The 19,324-nt window shown below is 40.8% G+C and overlaps 1 protein-coding gene across 4 annotated transcripts in view; it reads left to right on the forward strand.

Annotated features, from left to right (window-relative positions):
• Positions 1 to 19,324, forward strand: part of LOC123683372 — a 173,849-nt gene that overhangs the window by 87,601 nt on the left and 66,924 nt on the right. The gene's annotated exons all lie outside the window — the stretch shown is intronic.

Genomic DNA, 19,324 nt, shown 5'->3' on the forward strand with positions numbered 1-19,324 from the left:
TTGTTGCTGGAGAGGGAAGGAAATAGTCTTGAAAGGGTACGCAGTGGACAAGGAAAGATTGACATTATCAGATAACTCTTCAATTTCATACAAAAATTAATATTTGGGACAACCAATTTCGTCTCTCCTTTGGTTGGTGAGTACTAAAGTTTGGACAAGGGTTCAGTCTCTTATATTCTTCATCCAGGAGTGTTGTCTCATTCCTGGTTCTCGTTGCCCCTCTATTTTTCCATCTGCGGTCAACTGGAGCAATCAACACTGATCAGTCCTCAATACGTTGAAGTAGACCATTTCCCTCCTTATAATAGCTCTCTTTCTGCATTCACACTGTCTAGCATTTTCTCATTCTTTATCTTTAAGACCAACATTTCAAATCCTTCAATTCACCACAGAGTTGGAAATTTGGGTTTCCAGGCTCCCATCCCATAAGAAAGAACAGAGTATGTATAGCATTTAGCCATTCAATGAATTAGTCCAAGGATGCGTTAAATAGAAAGCTCAAATGCTGATCAAGCATACTCCATTCTTGATCTTACTTCTGGGTCTGGACTGTCAGTTATACAGCATTCCCCCAAGTACTTGATCATGTTCACTTGTAGACCCTCTAGAACGAATAAGAATTGTATTAGGGTGAGTCTTAATAGGGTAAGCAATAAACAAGGGAATTATCAGTTAATCTTGCAACGTTTTTTTATAAACTAAATATATTTACGAAGACATTGAATTCGAATGAATATAGCATGATTTCTGTCTGCAGGACTAATACTGTCGATGGCCAATTGGCCTTTGGTCAATAAATTGCGTTTGTTGTTGTTAGCATGATTTCTTGGACATTAATATTCTTCTACTTCTTTTAGTGCCCATTCTCATGAATATTAGCAACAACCATGACAGTTTTGTCCTTTGGTATGAACTAACGTTTGGTCAGGGTTCCAGTCTTTTATATTCTTCATCCAGGATTTTTGCCTCCTTTTCTGGTTCTTGGTTTTCCCTCTATTTTTCCTTCTACGATCAAATGGAGCAAATAACATTGATCACTCCTCAATACGTATACGAAGTAGACCATTTTCCCTCTTCTAATAGCTCTCTATCTGTATTAACACTGTCTAGCACTCTATCATTCTTTATCTGTCCAAGTAATTTTGAGTATTCTACGAAAGACCAAAATTGGCAATTTCGGTTTCCAGACTTCCATCCCATATGAAAGAACAGAGTATGTATAGCATTTAGCCATTCAATGACTTAGTCCAAGGAGGCTTTATCCAGTACCTTCAAATGCTGATCTAGCATACTCTATTCTTGTTCTGATTTCCAGTTATCCAGCAGCCTAAGTACTTGATTCTGTTTACTTGTAGAATCTCTAGGGTCAAATTGTATTGAGAGTCGAAAGAAGGTATTCGGATAAGACTAGTTTAGATTATAATTATAATGACACATCACGATTCGGATCTCAATAACAACGAAGATATATAATGACAGCGATCAAACACTCAGATGTCTAGGCTCTATTGTGAATATTTAGGCGTACATAGGGTGGTTCAGGTCTTCTGCATGGAGATGTAATTTTTTGTTTGTTTTGTTTTCACTAATGTCTGTAATTAGGAGAGTATCAATAACATAATTGTCTTTCATTATTGAGAAATAGATATTATATTGAATGAACTATATTTCAGTCTTGATCCCCTGCTGCAATTCGATATCAAGCGAAGCGCGCTCAAGTAGAAGGGGCATTATTCAAATCAGACATAACGTCATAGTCCATGCATGATTTGTCGGAGGGACAAAGGATGGACCCGCGTAAATCCCCTTCAATTTCATCGGGCTTTGCGACCAATCAAAACGGCATTAATAGTTGAGATTACAGGATGTTGAACAGGTCAATCATTCCGGATTAAACATGATGATGATTCTGGCGGCCGACGCTGAGGGGGAAGGGGGTTAGGTCAGAGGGTCCGGTTACAGATGACGTTAACAGAGGACGCTCGGTTACGGCTCCAGATAATAACCCTTTCTATATATATGTCGGGATATACTTCGATTGGAGAGGTCCTTCGGCTATTTAGTTTAGTTGGGCATGTTCAATCAACCTTCGAAGTGTAATATTGATTACTTCACGGACATGGGCTTGTCTTAGATGAAAGGATGCGTTCTCTTCATGGTGCGTTTGAGGTCTGGAATATTTAATTCCCTATTGAACTACCCCTTCTTAACAGGCCAATTCAATACTAGCACCGCTATCTGTGCATCAATTAGTCTAATATCAATAAAATAAGTGGTATTCCTTGATGATAATGCTATATCATGCAGGTTGTGGTTAAGTGTGTTCAGCACTAGAGGCTTTTTCTACCAAATATCATTTGTCTAATGAAAGGAGTTCATTTTTCTCGATTCACATAAAAAGAAGTTCAGTTGGTTCAATTGATATAAACCAACGGTGAACTGGATATTTCAGTCCAGAAATTGCTGCAATTTTCAGCCGAACAAAGCCACCAAAAGTGGCGCTTCATGCGTCATAACCTCAATCTTCGCGTAGACGATAATGGCAGCTGACCACCACTTCTTACCTTTTCTCTCCTCGGAATCGACGCCGTCTCGTTCAATTCATGACGTCGAATATTGTCTGTCAGATCTCATCTCGGAGACGGTTTTTCCCTAAGCGTAAAAAAATGCGGGATCTATCAGTCCCTTCGGGTCATGCCCGTGCTTGTGACAGCCCGTCTTGGTGGTCGGAGCCTAATGGGAAGAAGAAGAAGAAGAAAGGGAGAAACGAAAGAACATCGGGATGCATAGACGTCAAGTCCTCTCACGCGTATGACGTTTATACAGGCAGACGTTCAGGATGGACGCATGGTTTTTACCTGCACGTCAAAGGGGAGTGGAATTTTGTTTTGAAAGGATCGTTTATGACGAAATAATGCTATAGGAATTTTGATGATTCAATACAAGAGATGACACTCTGCTAGTTATGTTAATATTGTATCGAAAAAAGCAATTAGACAGCAATTAGTCTGTGTCTAGCCGAAATTGTTGTAACAATGGCCTTTCGTGGTACTTGTGCATACAACTTTCTCATTCATAGGGTTCTTAGGAAGATACAATTCAGAATATCTTTCCCTTACCCTAATTAGTATGCAGGCACCATGATACCATTGCGCAGGCATACAACTTAGAGAATAAGAAAAGGAAGAAGAAATTCACAATGTACAATTTGATCTTTTGTTTTGTAACCCAGGTCTAAAGCTGGGAAAAGGAGAGTTCAGAGGGAGTTAGTTACTAGGTGATGACCAGTTGAGTAAGTAGAATGTTCAAGGATGTTTCCAAGTGCTGTACCACAATAAAGTTCTCGTCTGTCGTCCATCAGTGTTTTAGTAATCCTCACGAAAACGCGATTCATAAAATATCAGATTCCTGGGTTAAAGAATTGGGTCGAAAAACGTTGGTCTCCAATTGGTCCATTTCACAACGAGCAAAACAATCTGTCATTTTTCCTCCGCGACGTAATTCAGAGATCCATTCCAAACCACAGAGATAAATATCCAATTCTCCATCTCCGCGGGAGTGCTAAAAAGCTTTCAGCGTCAAAAGATTACGTAACACGAGAGAATAACGTAAGGATATTCGGGATAAAAACGAAACGCTGCGAACAACGCGAGATCCAACCGTGGCATTAACCCCCTCTCCCTCTTGTTTCCCTTGTAACAGAACAAGCTCGTTATAATAGCTCAGTCCTTCGCCAGACTTCATGCTCAGTTGACTGAGGTACATCGGCTAATTATCATGTTCAACAAGCAGTCAGCACTTTAATGAGAAGATTTATTCGCTGGAGGATGGAATACGGGAAATATTAATTGCAGCAGAAAGTCCCCGTTTTCTTGTTCTCAAAACTCCACATTATGCCATGCTTGTGGAGGGTGTACCTATCTGAGATTCGAAGGGTTTTTTCAGCAAGGCATTGTTATATTCGTTTGGTTATGAATAACACATTTGGAAATGATGGACTATTTGTAAAAAGCCTTCATGACTTTATTGAAAGATGCGTCAGCCTTTATATAGACCTGTTTTGTTGTCTATTGATCAACTTGAATGCTTCGCCAGCTTGTTGGCAAGTTATCCTAAGCATGGGAAGGAAAAAGAATATTGGACATTCCCTCAGGAGAACTGCTAACCGTAGACACGTGTTTCGGGCTCTCGGCCCTCATCAGTACGGTGAAAAAGTGTTAGATGAGCAACACTTGTAGAAAACAACAAACAAACGGAGTCCACAACAGAAGCCAGCCGTCCATTTGTGGTTTCCGCAGGAAGACCCAATGTTTTTTGGGCAACAACCAACATCACCACGTGGGAAGCTACAGCTACCTGCGTGTAATCCAAAATGGACGGCTGACTTCTGTTGTGGACTCCGTTTTTTTGTTGTTTTACTACAAGTGTTGCTCATCTAATACTTTTTCACCTTACTGATGAGGGTGGAAAGCCCGAAACACGTCTCTTCGGTTAGCAATCCTCCTGAGGGCATGTCCAATATGTATTATTTTTCCTTGCTTTACAATAACACTCTCGATAACCTTTTCATAAATCCTAAACATGACTTATCAATGTCATTTTGAATTTGGTGATTTCATTTGAAGCCTTATCAGCTGCTTCTTGACATCAGCTGATAGTACTCTATTCAATTTGTTCATGAAAGAGTTAACGTCCATGGCATCGATTAGATCTCACACAGAACCGTCTAGAGACATGGACGGCTCGCCAGTTGAAGGCTACCTACATCAGTCTCCCCCAAATTGCTGTTTTTCTACTTTCGTCGGCGGATGCTTTATCGTCGTCTGCAGTCGTAGATATCTATCCGAAAAACAACATCCTATTCCAGCTATTACAACGGGACTCGGCAACAGGAATAACATAAATAACACACATCCCCCCAATTTAGCAATTATCTCCACCGTACACCCCTTCTCCTCTAACGTCCTGGTAGAGGCAAGACGGGTTTCCCTAAATGGAACACATAAATTGATGCGAAATATGGCGTGTACGGGACACACTTTAAATCTAGCCTGTGCTGGGTAATTGCGCGAATGATTACGGCCATTTGAAACGGAAGTGGCTAGCCTTCTTCTATGTTTGCAGAAGGGGTTGTTGTTTTGATCGTTTTTGGGAGGGTAACAGGTGAGTTGGGAGGCGATGAGGCGATTGGAGAGGGAGAAACAGTCTAATTGAAAAGTACCCGGTTTATCATAAAAACACATTTTTTTTTTGGAAAAATTCAATTTTATTATTAACATAGTTGCCTTCGAGGACGATACAGCGATCTTCCAACTTTTCGATACCATTTTTCTAGTACGATTTGTCTTTCCCTTCAAAATAGGCCTCAGTTTCGGCGATTACTTCTTCATTGGCGCTAAATTTCTTTCCAGCGAGCATTCTTTGAAGTCTGAGAACAGGAAAAAGTCGCTGGGGGCCAGATCTGGCGAATACGGTGGATGCAGAAGCAATTCGATGCCCAATTCATGCAATTTTGCCATTGTTTTCATTGATTTGTGACACGGCGCATTGTCCTGATTAAACAGCACCTTTTTTCTTCAACTGGAGCCGTTTTTAACGATTTCATCCTTCAAACAATAACGCTATATTATAATCGCTGTTGATGGTCTGGCCCTTTTGGAGACAATCAATAAATATTATACCTTGCGCATCCCAGAATAGGGACGCCATAACCTTGCCAGCTGACTGTTGTGTTTTTCCTCGCTTCGAAGTCGGTTCATCGTGTGCAGTCCACTCAGCTGGCTGTCGATTGGACTCCGGAGTGAAATAATGGAGCCATGTTTCATCCATTGTCACATATCGACGCACAAATTCAGGTTTATTGCACTTAGACAGCTTCAAACACTGCTCAAAATCATTAACACGTTGCTTTTGATCGATTGTCAGCTCGCGCGGCACACATTTTGTACACAGCTTTCTCATGTACGAATATTCGTGAATGATATGATGTACACGTTCAGATGATATCTTCACAATGTCTGCTATCTCAATCAACTTCACTTTACAGTAATTCAATATTATTTTGTGAACTTTTCTGATTTTTTCGTCGGTCGTCCACTGCGTTCGCCGTCTTTGGTGCTCAATTCATCACATTTAAACTCAGCATACCAATCAATGATGGTCAATTTTCGAGAACAAAAGTAGCCACACTCACAACGCACTATCTCCCAAACTAATGGTCGGACGGCTGTCAAATTTTGACACGTATCGTTTGAAGGTTGGTACTAACTACAAATCATATGGATTTAATAATAGCACCGTCATCAGTGCATCAGACCGGGGTTTTTCAATTGGCCTAATAGTTCCTAGGCCGAAGGCGACAATTAGTGATTTTAATGAGGTCGGATGTGTGGAGGGTGTATAAGACAGGGACCTCTGAGTAGCTCCAAGACAGAACGTGCCAAATATTAGGGCTGAGGACGAATCACCCAAGTGTTATTCATCAGCTTTGATAGTAATTGCGCTGATATTTGAAAGAACCAATGCCTACTGTTTTCCAGCGAGCTACATATTTCTCAAATTCCCTTCCCCCCTCGGATTCCATGGTGAATATTAATGACATAGAGGAAAATTGTTAGCGAAACGCCGTTCGTAACACCGCCTGTTCCTTCAGCGCAGCAGTTTGCCGCGCGAGGGCGCTGCAACCACCCTCCATATCGTCGCAATAATTAAGGATAATTAATTTGTTGATTGTGATAAATTGCCGCAGTTATTCGGAGGCAAACTGGCCATTAATATAGTCGTTAAAATCTCATGTATCTTGCTGTTAATTCAATTAATATCGCCGGCTCCCAACGATGAAAGATGAGCCGACTGGTTTTGGTTTGTCTCTTCGGCGCGCTATGAAGAATGCACTCAATGGAGGCGGGGAAAGTGGGTCAAAGTCGTTTGGGAACGATTTAGGTGTGCGGTGAAAATGGTACGCCGCTGATATTGGTGTCGATGGATCTGACTGGAGTGATGAAGGCCTGCTAATCGGGAAGATGGGATCTAGTTCTATGTGAGAATAGCAGAGCACTCTGTGGTTTACATATTGGCGGAGGGTCTTTTCGAATATGTAGATTTTGTGTGTTGTGTAGCTTTCTTTTGTATCATATTGAGACGACTTTTCGATACCTGCACCTTGAAAATATTTTTTTCACGTGAAATTTAAAGTTTTTTCATGGAAATTTAGTACCTCATTATTGATGGATCATCGAAATGCCTGGACAATTTTCTCGAAGCAGCCACCGCTTCTAGATGCAAGATACGGACTTGAAGCCTCACCATTTTCTAGATCAGTACTCAATCTTCAGAAAACGTTTTTATTTGATGGGTCTGTGACCAATATTGCAAGAGATATAACGTTTTTGTATAAAAATTCAATTAATACGGTTTTTTTCCGAAATTTCGAATCCGAATTACAATTACGAAGATCACGAAAGTGTTTGCAATTCGGCGATCAGTCCATTACTTCAGAAATTGTACGTAATAAATCGATATTTTCAGACAAAACTTGGATAGTTTTCTCGAGGTTGCCAATTCTCCTTGAGGCATGATACGGACTTCAAAGTTCCAGAGGAAACAAACAAACACCAGATTTGCATAAATCCTATATCCTACGCAGAAAACTCTTCTTTCTCTCCGCGAAAAAATCCTGTACATCAGCCTAGAAGTTACTGAGATAAAGAGAAACATACAAACTCATTTCACATCAAACCTCACCTCTCATTTTTCAATTCTCTTTCAATAAGCCACGTTCACACCTCGTTCCATAACCCAAGAACCAACAACGAAAATAACAACCCTCCTCATCCCCCCTCCAACTCCAAGATAACCCTCCAGAAACATCACGATTTTCGACGCGTCAATTCCGACAGAAATCTCTCAGCCATTCTCATCCCCCCCATTCCACCCCTCGTTCCTCGTAATCCGAGGGATAGAAACGTTAACACAGTGTTTCATCCGAAATTCATTATCTATGCATTATCCCCTTTCGCGCCCCCCTCCCCCCCGACAACCCCCTCGTCCACGAGCCGATAACGAGAAGCGCGATATCTCAGAGAAGCTGCACGAGCGGGGCGCGACTCTCGCGACGTAGGTGGCGCCCCCTAGACCGGTTTTAATCGCGCCCCAGGTCTGAATTAATCGCCCTTCCTGTTCCTAATGGAATGCGATTTGGAAAATGCGAAAGCAATTGGAAAAATGCAGGGGTGAAGTATGTTCCGGAGCCCGGGGGTATTATCTGCCCCATTCTTCAGCGGCGTGCCGTTTGTTTTTCTATGCGCCTCGGTAACGAGGATTGGAGTAGATGTGGTGGGGGTTGGGATCCGAGCAGGTGCTCATTGGGGAATGATTAGGGTGATTACCAAGGCGGGTTTTCCTATTTTTTTGTTGTTGCTTTGCTTGGAGTTAGATGTCAATTTCAATTAGTGCGACTTGTGTTGCAGCTGTATCTTCGCGTATTATTTAGTTTTAATGCTGTTGCCATTCTTTTCTGGAAGTCCTGGAAAGAGCCTTCAAAAATGTTGAATTGTAGAGAACTTATATCCACAAATTGGTTGGACTTGTAGATTTAAATTATTGTTAGGGTTGTTAGGGTCGATGCAATCAATCCTAAGGAGATCTTCTATACTGTTGGCAAATTTGGCTACATCTTTAGGAGTCTTAGTTTTCACATCGTGAAGATCAAGAACTGGCCTGCCTAGGTGTGTGATCCTTAGGCCAGCTAGTTCCAACCTCAAATTGAGTTATTGGATTCTGTCCCAACCAAGGCAATTCTTTTCATCGGTGATGCCTTGCCCACTCCTCTGGAACACATTTTAAAAGTGGGGGATTTGGCTCTATTTATAGATATTTTCGTGGGCGATTCTCTTCTGAGCAATCCTTCTCTGGAATTCTCTAGATTGTTCTCTAGTAGTGTTCAGTCTTCACACCCCTTCGAGGTAACTTGGGAGACCTCAGTAGAACATCTCTTTTCAAAGACTCGTTAATCCAACGAACAGCGAGGCTTTACAACACATTATCTAGGGAGGAGTTCCCCGAGGTATATAACCTCCAGAAATTCAAGAAGAATTCATGTTTTTCTTGGATTTCTGGAGTTCATGCCTTGGGGAACAACTGTCCAGACAATGTTTTCCAAAGCCTCGCTGTTCGTTGGATGAACGACTCTTTGAAAAGAAATGTTCTGAAATCTCCAAAGAGACCATGAAGCGGTGTGGAGACTGAACACTACTAGTAGACACTCTAGAGACTTGTAGAGGTTGCACGAATGCTGATATTTCAGAACAGAATCGTCCATGAAAATGTTTATAACCAACAAATAGATCCAAATCCCCCACTTTTCCAATGTGTTCCAAAGAAGTGGGTGAGGCACCACCGACGTTTTTGGACAGAATCCAATAGATTCAGGATATGTTTAGGTGGAGTACTTCAGGACAGGTTGAATCTGTGCCTTACTGATGATAATCCCAGATTAAACAACTTCAAAATTCTCAACACAATCAAATTGGAAATAAATATTATCAAATTAGTTGATACAATCAACAGAATATTCTACTGGCATATCCAGCACATGAAAAACAGCTACTTGAAGAACCCCATCATTACTTGGATAACCATCAAAAAAGCAAAGTCCCACCAATGAATTTTTAATATCTCATCAACCCCATAAAAACCAAAAATCAACGTTTTTCCTCCCCGTACGCCTAACAGCGTGAGCATACCCCTTGACCCAAGCTCACCGACGCTCTAAATTATTCACGTGCAGGTCCTTGTTTGAACTGGCTGATGAGACGATGATGGATGTGTACCTTTGTGCACTGTTTGCACCTGAATTCTCTATGCACGGCCATGCATGCAACAATTAATTAGTGTCGATCACCGTCTTGTCTGTCCCCTAAGGGAAGGGGGGAGAGGGTAACTAGGAACGGGGGTCCTATTGATGAGATGGAGCGTTAATGAAACAGGTTCTTCTTGTTTCGCCATCGGCGTTGTTGAATGTTAGTGTCAGGGAGGTACGAGGAGGCAACATTGATATTGCCAGGTGAAATCTGAGACTGACATAATAAACTTTGATATTTTTTGTGGTATAAGTTCCCATAACATTGACGTACGAGCACGATTTTTGTTTTTTACAACAGTAAATTGATAATTTCATCTCTGCCAAAATATAACTTTAAATCGTGGAAATTTTCAAGCTATGAAAATTATAATTTCGACGTGGTCTAAGTTAAGAAAAATGCCCTTATCAACTAAATTCAACTTTTGATGATGAAGCACCTTTTAAAGCTACTGTATTTCGCTGGTACACTGAACTCAAACGTGGACGTAGTTCGCTCAAGGAAGAAGTTAAAGAAGGTACTCTAAAATACGTCGTTGTGCCGGAAAATATTGATGTTGTGCGAAAACTAATTGGAGAAGATTGTCATGTGACTTATGAGAAAATCTAAAGATGTTTAAGCATTAGTATGGCTAGCATACTTAAGATTTTGCACGAACATTTGTGTGTTCGGTAGCTCTGTGTAAGTTGAATTCTTCAATTGTTGAATGATGCTCAAAAAATTGCTTTTGTCGATTGGTGCCATAAAATATAAAATGATTTCGGAATATTACTACATAAATAATAACCTTCATATCTAGAAGAGAGGTCGGCAAAACGTATTTTCCTTGGAATTGACAATATTTTTTCAGGTATTCTTATTGAAAATCTTGTTATTGTTTTTCTTTCCATGTTTTCCTTATTTGTATCATTTTTTATTTTGCTATGACTCATATTCCCGAAAATTAACAATCTTATAGCAGTATTCTAAACGTGTAAAAAAGTAGAAGCAGCTTATAAATCCTCCAAAGTCATTTACCCCATTACACCCCCCTCCTCACTCCAAATAGCATGACCGAATCGAAGAAACTTCGCAGATAACAACTCGTCCTTCCTTCTAGTTCTAATTTCCTGGTCGCAAATTGAACAAAAGACATTAAAAAAGTCTTCCCGAAGAGACTCTCGCCTCCAAGACGATAAAATTGATCCAATTTCTGACGTGGCGGGCGCGAGGGGGTCTGGAAGAGAAGCAGGGGGAGGGAGTGGACGCCCGCAAATTTCGATGCAAATCGTTGCAGTTGTAAGAATACAATTTTAACGCTTTTATTCGATTTTGCGGGGCAGGAAAAATTCGCCGGAAAAGTTTGGAGTCGACAGGAAGAGATAATGGTATTTGTTGCGAGTTTCCGAGCCCATTGGGGCATTTTCGGGAATTCTGGATGACGAGGGGATTTTTCGGGATTCGCGTCTTAATGTTTCGGGCATTTTTTGGTTCATTATTCACGGTAATGAACCTTAGGAATATTTGGTTTATGTTGTATTCGAGAATTTTCTTCAAATGAGACCACTAAGATTTTATATTACTGTACGGTTGACGTGAGAGTTTGGTCCAACACAACTAACATATGACAGTATTCAGAAACACTACAAATTTGGAATTGAGAACTTCTGAAACTGTAACGATTCTTGGATTTTGGGGAAGAAGACGGCAAATCTGTGAATTCTTCAAAAACATGTCGATCAATTTCACTGTTTTCAAAAACTTGTGACGAAAGCATAATAAGGGGTGTTTTTTTTTAGAACTATAGAACTTTAAATTGCAATAAAACAACGATGGATTATTCGATTGACATGAATTTTATTTATCCGCAAGATAATCTTGTGGCATTACATTTTAAATATGATTTCTGGCATATGACCGCCACGGCTGGCTCGGATGTAGTCCAATCTGGACGTCCAATTTTCGATGACTTTTTCCAACATTTGTGGCCGTATATCGGCAATAACACGGCGAATGTTGTCTTCCAAATTGTCAAGGGTTTGTGGCTTAGACTAATGACTTTACATAGCCCCACAGAAAGTTGTCTAGCGGTGTTAAATCACAAGATCTTGGAGGCCAATTCACAGGTCCAAAACGTGAAATTAGGCGGTCATCAAACGTGTCTTTCAATAAATCGATTGTGGCACGAGCTGTGTGACATGTTGCGCCGTCTTGTTGGAACCACAGCTCCTGGACATCATGGTTGTTCAATTCAGGAATGAAAAAGTTAGTAATCTTGGCTCTATACCGATCACCATTGACTGTAACGTTCTGGCCATCATCGTTTTTGAGGAAGTACGGATCAATGATTCCACCAGCCCATAAAGCGCACCAAACAGTCAGTTTTTCTGAATGTAACGGTGTTTCGACATACACTTGAGGATTAGCTTCACTCCAAATGCGCCAGTTTTGTTTGTTGACGTAGCCATTCAACCAGAAATGCGCTTCATCGCTAAACAAAATAAAATGGACGTAGTGCGCGATACGTATTCCGCAGAGAACCATTATTTCCGAAATGAAATTGCACTATTTGCAAGCGTTGTTCAGGCGTGAGTCTATTCATGATGAATTGCCAAACCAAACTGAGAATAAATCACTTGACAGCTGTAAAATCGGTCGCCAGCTTGAACAGTAATGCCAACTTAAAATTATAAACCTCGAAAAAAAACACTCGTTACTAATAAAAAAAAACAATTCTGGAAAATAATTAGTTTTATCGATCATCCATCTACTCATCTATCATCCCCCTGATGAAACTCAAGCGTCAATACCTCAAATCCCCAAAAAAAACACCGTTTGAAACCCGATCCGGCAGATACGAAAATATTGAGGGAGAGGGCCATATCGACGCAATAAAGGTCTTCGTTATAGGCACCTCTCGGAAAGTTATTGCCGCATTCCGCGATTTCACGGCGTATACGACGATAATAAGTAAAAATCCTCGTAGTCGTTGGCTTAGCGCGATATGCATGTGAGAAATTCTGCGCCGTCCTATCTTCCCGCGAACAAGAGATTTGTAGAAGTCAGAAAGTAACCATCCCAAATACTGTTCATTAGAGTTCATTGGAACTCTGGAACTGTTAGGCGAGCTGTATACTACGACTACTACTCGCAAAATAGCTCTGAGGGGAAGCACAATAGACCATAAGGTCACAGTGCCATGATACCCTCTTTGAATCTGCATATACATCTACCCCTTAGAAACCTCTGAAGATGCTTTCCGCAGTAGTAAGCGAAACATTAGGTGAAAAACGAACTAGACCATCATTAAACAGCCGGGAATTTAGAAATTTGGTCAAAATTCTTTTTGAATTATTATTAACACAGAGTATCAGCATTATGAGTTATTCACAATGCTTTTAAATGTTATATCGCAAGAATAATTTCGGACGTTGAAGTCCTGAGAATATTAAATCGTCAAAAACACTAGTTATCTATGAAAAAACACTGATGGAGCTCTACTATCAGAACTGGGATTTATCTCATCGAAAAGCTTGGTGCCTCACTGGTATGATCCTAGCCCATTTTTCCGTTTCCAGAACAATAATTATCACTCAAAAAACATGAAACACTGTAGCTTCCTCCATACTTTCCGCTCATTTACAAGATTGAATAGCTTCATCCCTCCAATAATCAGTCAAATTCACCAAAACCGGCAATACCACCACGTGTCTGCTACCTATATTAAAAATTCCTCATCTCCTTCCCCTATCCCTCTCATTTACACGCTAAAATCCAATATCAGGTGAAAATTAACAAGTGAAAAATCCACCGCGCCTCAGATTCATCAGTTGCTATTAGTGATAAAAAAACGTCTATCGATGTTTCCCTTCCCCCTCCATTCCAAAGCTCAGCGAACCCAGCCGAATCAGAATAAGTAAGCACATCCTATTTCGCTCTCCTCGTTTATTAGAGTCCTCCCGATGTTCCGATCCATTATTTTCCATCGGAGAGGGATGATCGCCGTCGAATTCTAAAATTTCTACGGTCCGGCCTACGATGAGCAAACACGGGATGTTGTGCAATAGCGAAAGCATCGTATTTCGTTTTCGTTCGATACAAAATTGAAACGCCGAAGGGCTATAGAGTGCGCTCCTTTCAATTCATGTTTCAACGCCGCCGTCGGGGTTATTTGGCTAGGCATCTGGAGGGGATGATGAAGGCGCTATTGCTCGCAAATTTCCTGATTAATATTCACGCGGTATAGTTAGGGAGAACCCTCCCCGTTATATCAACATTTCGAGACGTAGGAAACTGTTGGTTAGTAGTGTGATGTTGGGGAGATCTGATGCAATTGTGAAAAAGGTATCAGATGTAGTGGAACCTTCTGTTGGACTGAAAATGAAGACTACAGAGCAGCAAATCTTGCTGTGGAATTTGAGAATAGGACATTTCTGTGGAGAGACACATACGGTTTTGACCATCGTGGAGTTTTTTCCATCTTATACCAAGAGGCTCTTGCAGCTACTATGATCTGAGCTGGGAGGTGTAGAAGATATGCTGACTGGGAACTGTCAGTACAAATACTCTCTAATCTTGTCAACATATGTTTTTTTGCTCATATTTTTTTTATCCCGACTCTCTTACGCTTCTGTGAGACCCTACAAAAACTTATAGCTTGTACAAGAGAACCAGTTTGCAGGCTGTGTGGATTAGAGAAAGAAATAACCTACCACAAACTTTGCAAATGTAGTTGAACCAGTTCTTAAGATGTAACAGGCACAGCTTCTCAGAATTTCGTCACGTACACGTCCTCAAATGAAAAAGAAAAAAATTCTGTGTATCCAAGACATTGCTTAGTGTCACAAACCAATAAAAACCATGATCAACTTGAACAAAGTTCGCTTCCAACTGCTTGGCTACCCAATTTGTTCTCCAGATCTGACCCTCAGTGATCACTGGCTCTTGCAGACCTGAATAATGTTCCAGAGAAAAAAATTTGGTTCTAGTGATGGCTGAGGTTGAAGCCTTTTCCTAAAGCAAAGACGATTTTTTCTACAGAAAGGGTATTGAATTATCGGGTGTCCCAAATTTGTTGTCTAGTGAGAGGATCTGTGAATCCCTTTGAGCTAGAAAGAAATGAATGGCACATAAATTATTACACCAATGGATTATACTAAAAAAGAGCCTGTAGAATGTTGTGGGGACTTTTCATTTCACGCCATTTTCCAATTTTCTCTTATAACTAGAAAACAGTTGAATTTATGAGGTAACGGTTTTCACCAAATTGATTCTCGAACCCAAAAATGTTGCATTAATTTTTTTTCTGTAGCTCGAAGAGATTCTGAGATCCCATCGCTAGACACCAGATAAGGAATTCTAGGCTTGACTTGATATTCAACATTTTGACCAAGGCTTGACTTGAAATCAACCCAAGTTTAAGTCAATGAGTAGTTTTTCGATGTTGAATCAAGTATTTATTCATCAAGCACTTGACTTGACATTGAAAAACTACTACTCAACTTGAACTTGAGTTGATTTCAAGTCAAGCCCAAGTCAGGTAACTTGAATATTATGTCGAGACCAAGTCAAGTAGTTTGAATATCAAGTCAAGACCAAGTCAATATCAAGTCAAGCCAAGAATCCCTAAACAGATACATCAATTGACAATTAAGTAGAAGATTTCTAGGAAATGTTGTCTATTTCTGAGACTTTGTTATACATATAAGCGGCGTGGCACAATTCTCGTCACAAAAACCAACAAGCCTCGAAGCGCCCCAGCGAGCATTAACCTGGTTTCAGCGAATGCGTGTCCGCAATCTGAAAACGCGGTTGTAATGGGCGTAATTACACAGAAAAGCCTTGATTATTCCGTCAACGATAACGCACACGCCGTGTAGGTGGAAAATTCCGACCCTGGCCGGCCCCCCGACTGCGGGGCACCTAACTCCCTCCTGATGGCTTTTTGATTACGGCAGTTTGCCGAGGATCGCGCGGCAACCTTCCCTCCGATCGGTAGGGTAGTTTCCGGTATTCTTATTGCGGCATAAATGATGGTTATTCGAAGCGTAAGGGTTCCTCCGCGCGACGGCTGTTTCGACGTCTCGCCAGAGGTCGGGTTTCCTGCTCGTTTTGCTCCGTTCGTGCCATTAGTTTTCGGGGAATTCATATTTGGAATTTTGTAGTTGGTTGGGAGGAAAATATTGGCTGATTATACGAGGATGTGGAAAAAATGTATGAAGAGTTTTCCAATAGGATTCCCAATAGAATTGAAATGGTTATCATGACTACACTGTGTTTTATTTTCGACATCTTTTGGCATCTTTTCATGATTAAATGGCATATAACCTACTGAAGACATATGGCATAAGAAATGTCAAAACATCATACATATTATTGCCATTTCAAATTATACATGTAATTCCTATTGAAAAACCCTTTTACAGGCCAACACATCTTATTTATTACAGTAAATTGAATATAGGAAACAATCGGCGAGATATAACCTGCTTAGCAATTTCTAAAATCATCTGCTATATTGGTCAATCTGACAACATCTATGGAAGCCTTAGCATAACTTCTTGAGGATTTAGAACTGGCTTGCCTTGAAGAGTATTCTTAAGACTAGTTCTTGATAAGAGCTCGGTAAGCATTCAGCTGCTTTCAGAGTTCGCGAATATCATTTGCCAAGGCCATAGGCCAATAAAATACAGAAGCTATTTATAGTGAGAGTTTCTCATCAACAATTCCACTATAATTCAAAGCTCAGTTTGGGATAGGTGCATGAGGCTTATTATGTAAGAGATGAAGCTCTTCAGTTTTGGAAGTCTGGGTGAATGTTTTCTGGAAAAATCTATTAAATGCCTTTTGCTGAATTACTGCGATATAGTGTTCTTCTCTAACTCCACAGAAGGGTTCAAGTACAACTAATATCACCCTTGCTGATTTTCTTGCAAGTAGAGTGTAGTACAGTCATTTTATTTCCTCTAGCCATATCTTTTATATCCTTCTGGTTATCTCAGGTCAGCAAAGAGCTTCTTGCGATCATTTTTAACCTCTTGACTCGTTGATCTGAGAGTACCAGGACACTGTGGTGTTCAAGAGAACGAAAAAGCCGATGAACTTGCAAAAAGTGCATCAAGGTTAACACCTGCTGGACCTGAGCCTTTCTATGGGCTAAAAAAAGACCAATATGAGGCAGCGGTCCAGCAATGGGAGTTGAATAACTGGATAACTCACTGGACAAACACCCCTGGACTTAGTCAGGCTAAGAAATTCGTGATGATTTCACCTATCTAGACCAGAAAGCTCTTGAAGCTGTCACGAGCCGAGCTTCGGGTGATGGTGGGACTGCTGACGGGGCACTGTCGGTACAAACATCATTTGTACCGTATAGGAAAGGCAGCAGATGAGATTCGCAGGTTCTGTGTATCAGAAGCAGAAACAGCTGAACACATGGTATGCAAGTGTCCAGAGCTGGCTGGCCTAAGAACCATTCATATGGGGAAGCCGGTCCTGGATACCCGTGAGGTAACGGCCAAGGCCCTTGAGGAGGTTGTCGTCATTTTTATCAACGGCATTGACGACCTCCTCGGATTTCCTTGAATGAGTAGGGCGGAGATGGAGAACAAAAGATCTACATGGTCGTAATTTCGTTGACATCAGCTCTAGAAGATGCGATTCATTGGTATTGTTTCCTTCTGCACCACATTTTTATATAATGAAGTCATTGACAATAGACTGGATTGATATTATCCACGAAATAAAAATAATAATTTCAATTGTAGCTGGTCTAGACACAACATCCCCCTAAACATAATGGAACGTTGCGAGAAATGCACGGAACCCCTATCGCGAGCGTTCTACCGTCACCTGAAAATATCGTCGAAACGAATTCAAACCGAGCGCCATCAGTGTTTCGATTCCATCGGAATCAAAACAACGCTCCACGCAACAGTACGCCCCCCTACCCCCTCAACAACCCCCAAATCATATCCAAAACCGAATACAACGCTGGGCTGGGATGGAAACATGCCGTCCCTTCTCTCTCTCTCTCTCCCACTACTGCCGTTTCCCCCGACAAAATCAATCGGGAAAAACACGATCCCGTCAGATTCGAATTGGAATTTATCAAAACTCGACCGGCCTCAATTTCTGTAGAAAATTGCGTTCTCGACGGGTATTTTGGCTTTTCCTCCGGAACATATCTCATGCAGTTTTCGTGGCTGGGAGGATAGATGGCGTCTCTATCGGCGGAAACCTTCTGGTTTCTACTGTTCTTTGAATCATGTAACTGGGCTAACACAACTTATGTTGTGAGTTGATTTTTCAGAAAAACAAATATTTTGTAACGTTACAATTGCCCATGAGACTCTAAGGACTAATTTCTAGGGGTGGTTTGGCTTATTTGGCAAAAAAACTCCTACCCAGGTTTTTACAAATTCAATAAAATTAAAATATACAATAATCGATCCTTTTCACTCCAAACAAATAATGAAATAGAAACTTAACTTGAAACGATATTAAATGAGCCACTCCGCCACCAGGATGGAACCCCTTCTGCAAACTATCTTCAGCCTTCTGAACACCAATTCTTATCAGGAAGCTATAGTACTCAAATCCCCATTCAACGAAGTTGATGTGATAATGCCAGGTATTTCGCAGGTATTCTCTCAGATTCAGGAACTGAAGTGGTCTAACATACGTACTATTCCAAATTCTGTATCTCAAGGAAGTAGTTCTTGATATCTATCAATCCCAAGAAAGGTTTTCCTTGTTCCAATCCCACGGGAGGTTTCTTCGTTTTAATCCCACGGGAGGTTTTCTTCGTTCTAATCCCACGGGAGGTGCGAGAATCCCGACACAATTCTCGCCGATAAATAAGATTCCGAGTCTCAAATTAAATTAATAATGACTGAAATCTAAATCTGAGGTACTTATTCTTGCTGGAGTCTCAATCCTCATTGAAAATATTTCAGAAAATTCTCTCCAGAAACGCGCATCTGCGTTCCGACCGATAGTACACGATATGAAACGATTAATTGACAAATTACCGCGTCTTCAAAAATTCCAGTAGCGTAACATGGAATGAAGCGTGCAAAATCGTTGCAATTTATTCAAAAATTAGGATAAATCAGAGAGCTCCCACCAGATGAGACACCTTAATATACTTGATAGACAATGCTTTTATGAACATTGTCAGATTTTTCAAGACAGTAAGCAATATTCTTCGAAATTATTTAGAATGATATGGACTAGACATACATATGGTAGCAATTCTGAAATGCTGCAACTTCAACCTTCACCGCATTTCCTGAATTCTTAGAAACAGACTAGACGTATTCTCTCAGCTATTCTTCCCTCAACGAAAAGTACGGACCGGATATACCCAACACTCCAAACTAACAAAATAAGCCCCGGCAACTAAAAGTCGTTTTTCACAATCACCGTACGTCGCGAGAGAAACCACCCCCTCATCCACCCTCCAAAAGAGACACAAATGAAAA

This window comes from Harmonia axyridis, chromosome 6 (genome assembly GCF_914767665.1).
Source record: "Harmonia axyridis chromosome 6, icHarAxyr1.1, whole genome shotgun sequence".
Classification (NCBI taxonomy): domain Eukaryota; kingdom Metazoa; phylum Arthropoda; class Insecta; order Coleoptera; family Coccinellidae; genus Harmonia; species Harmonia axyridis.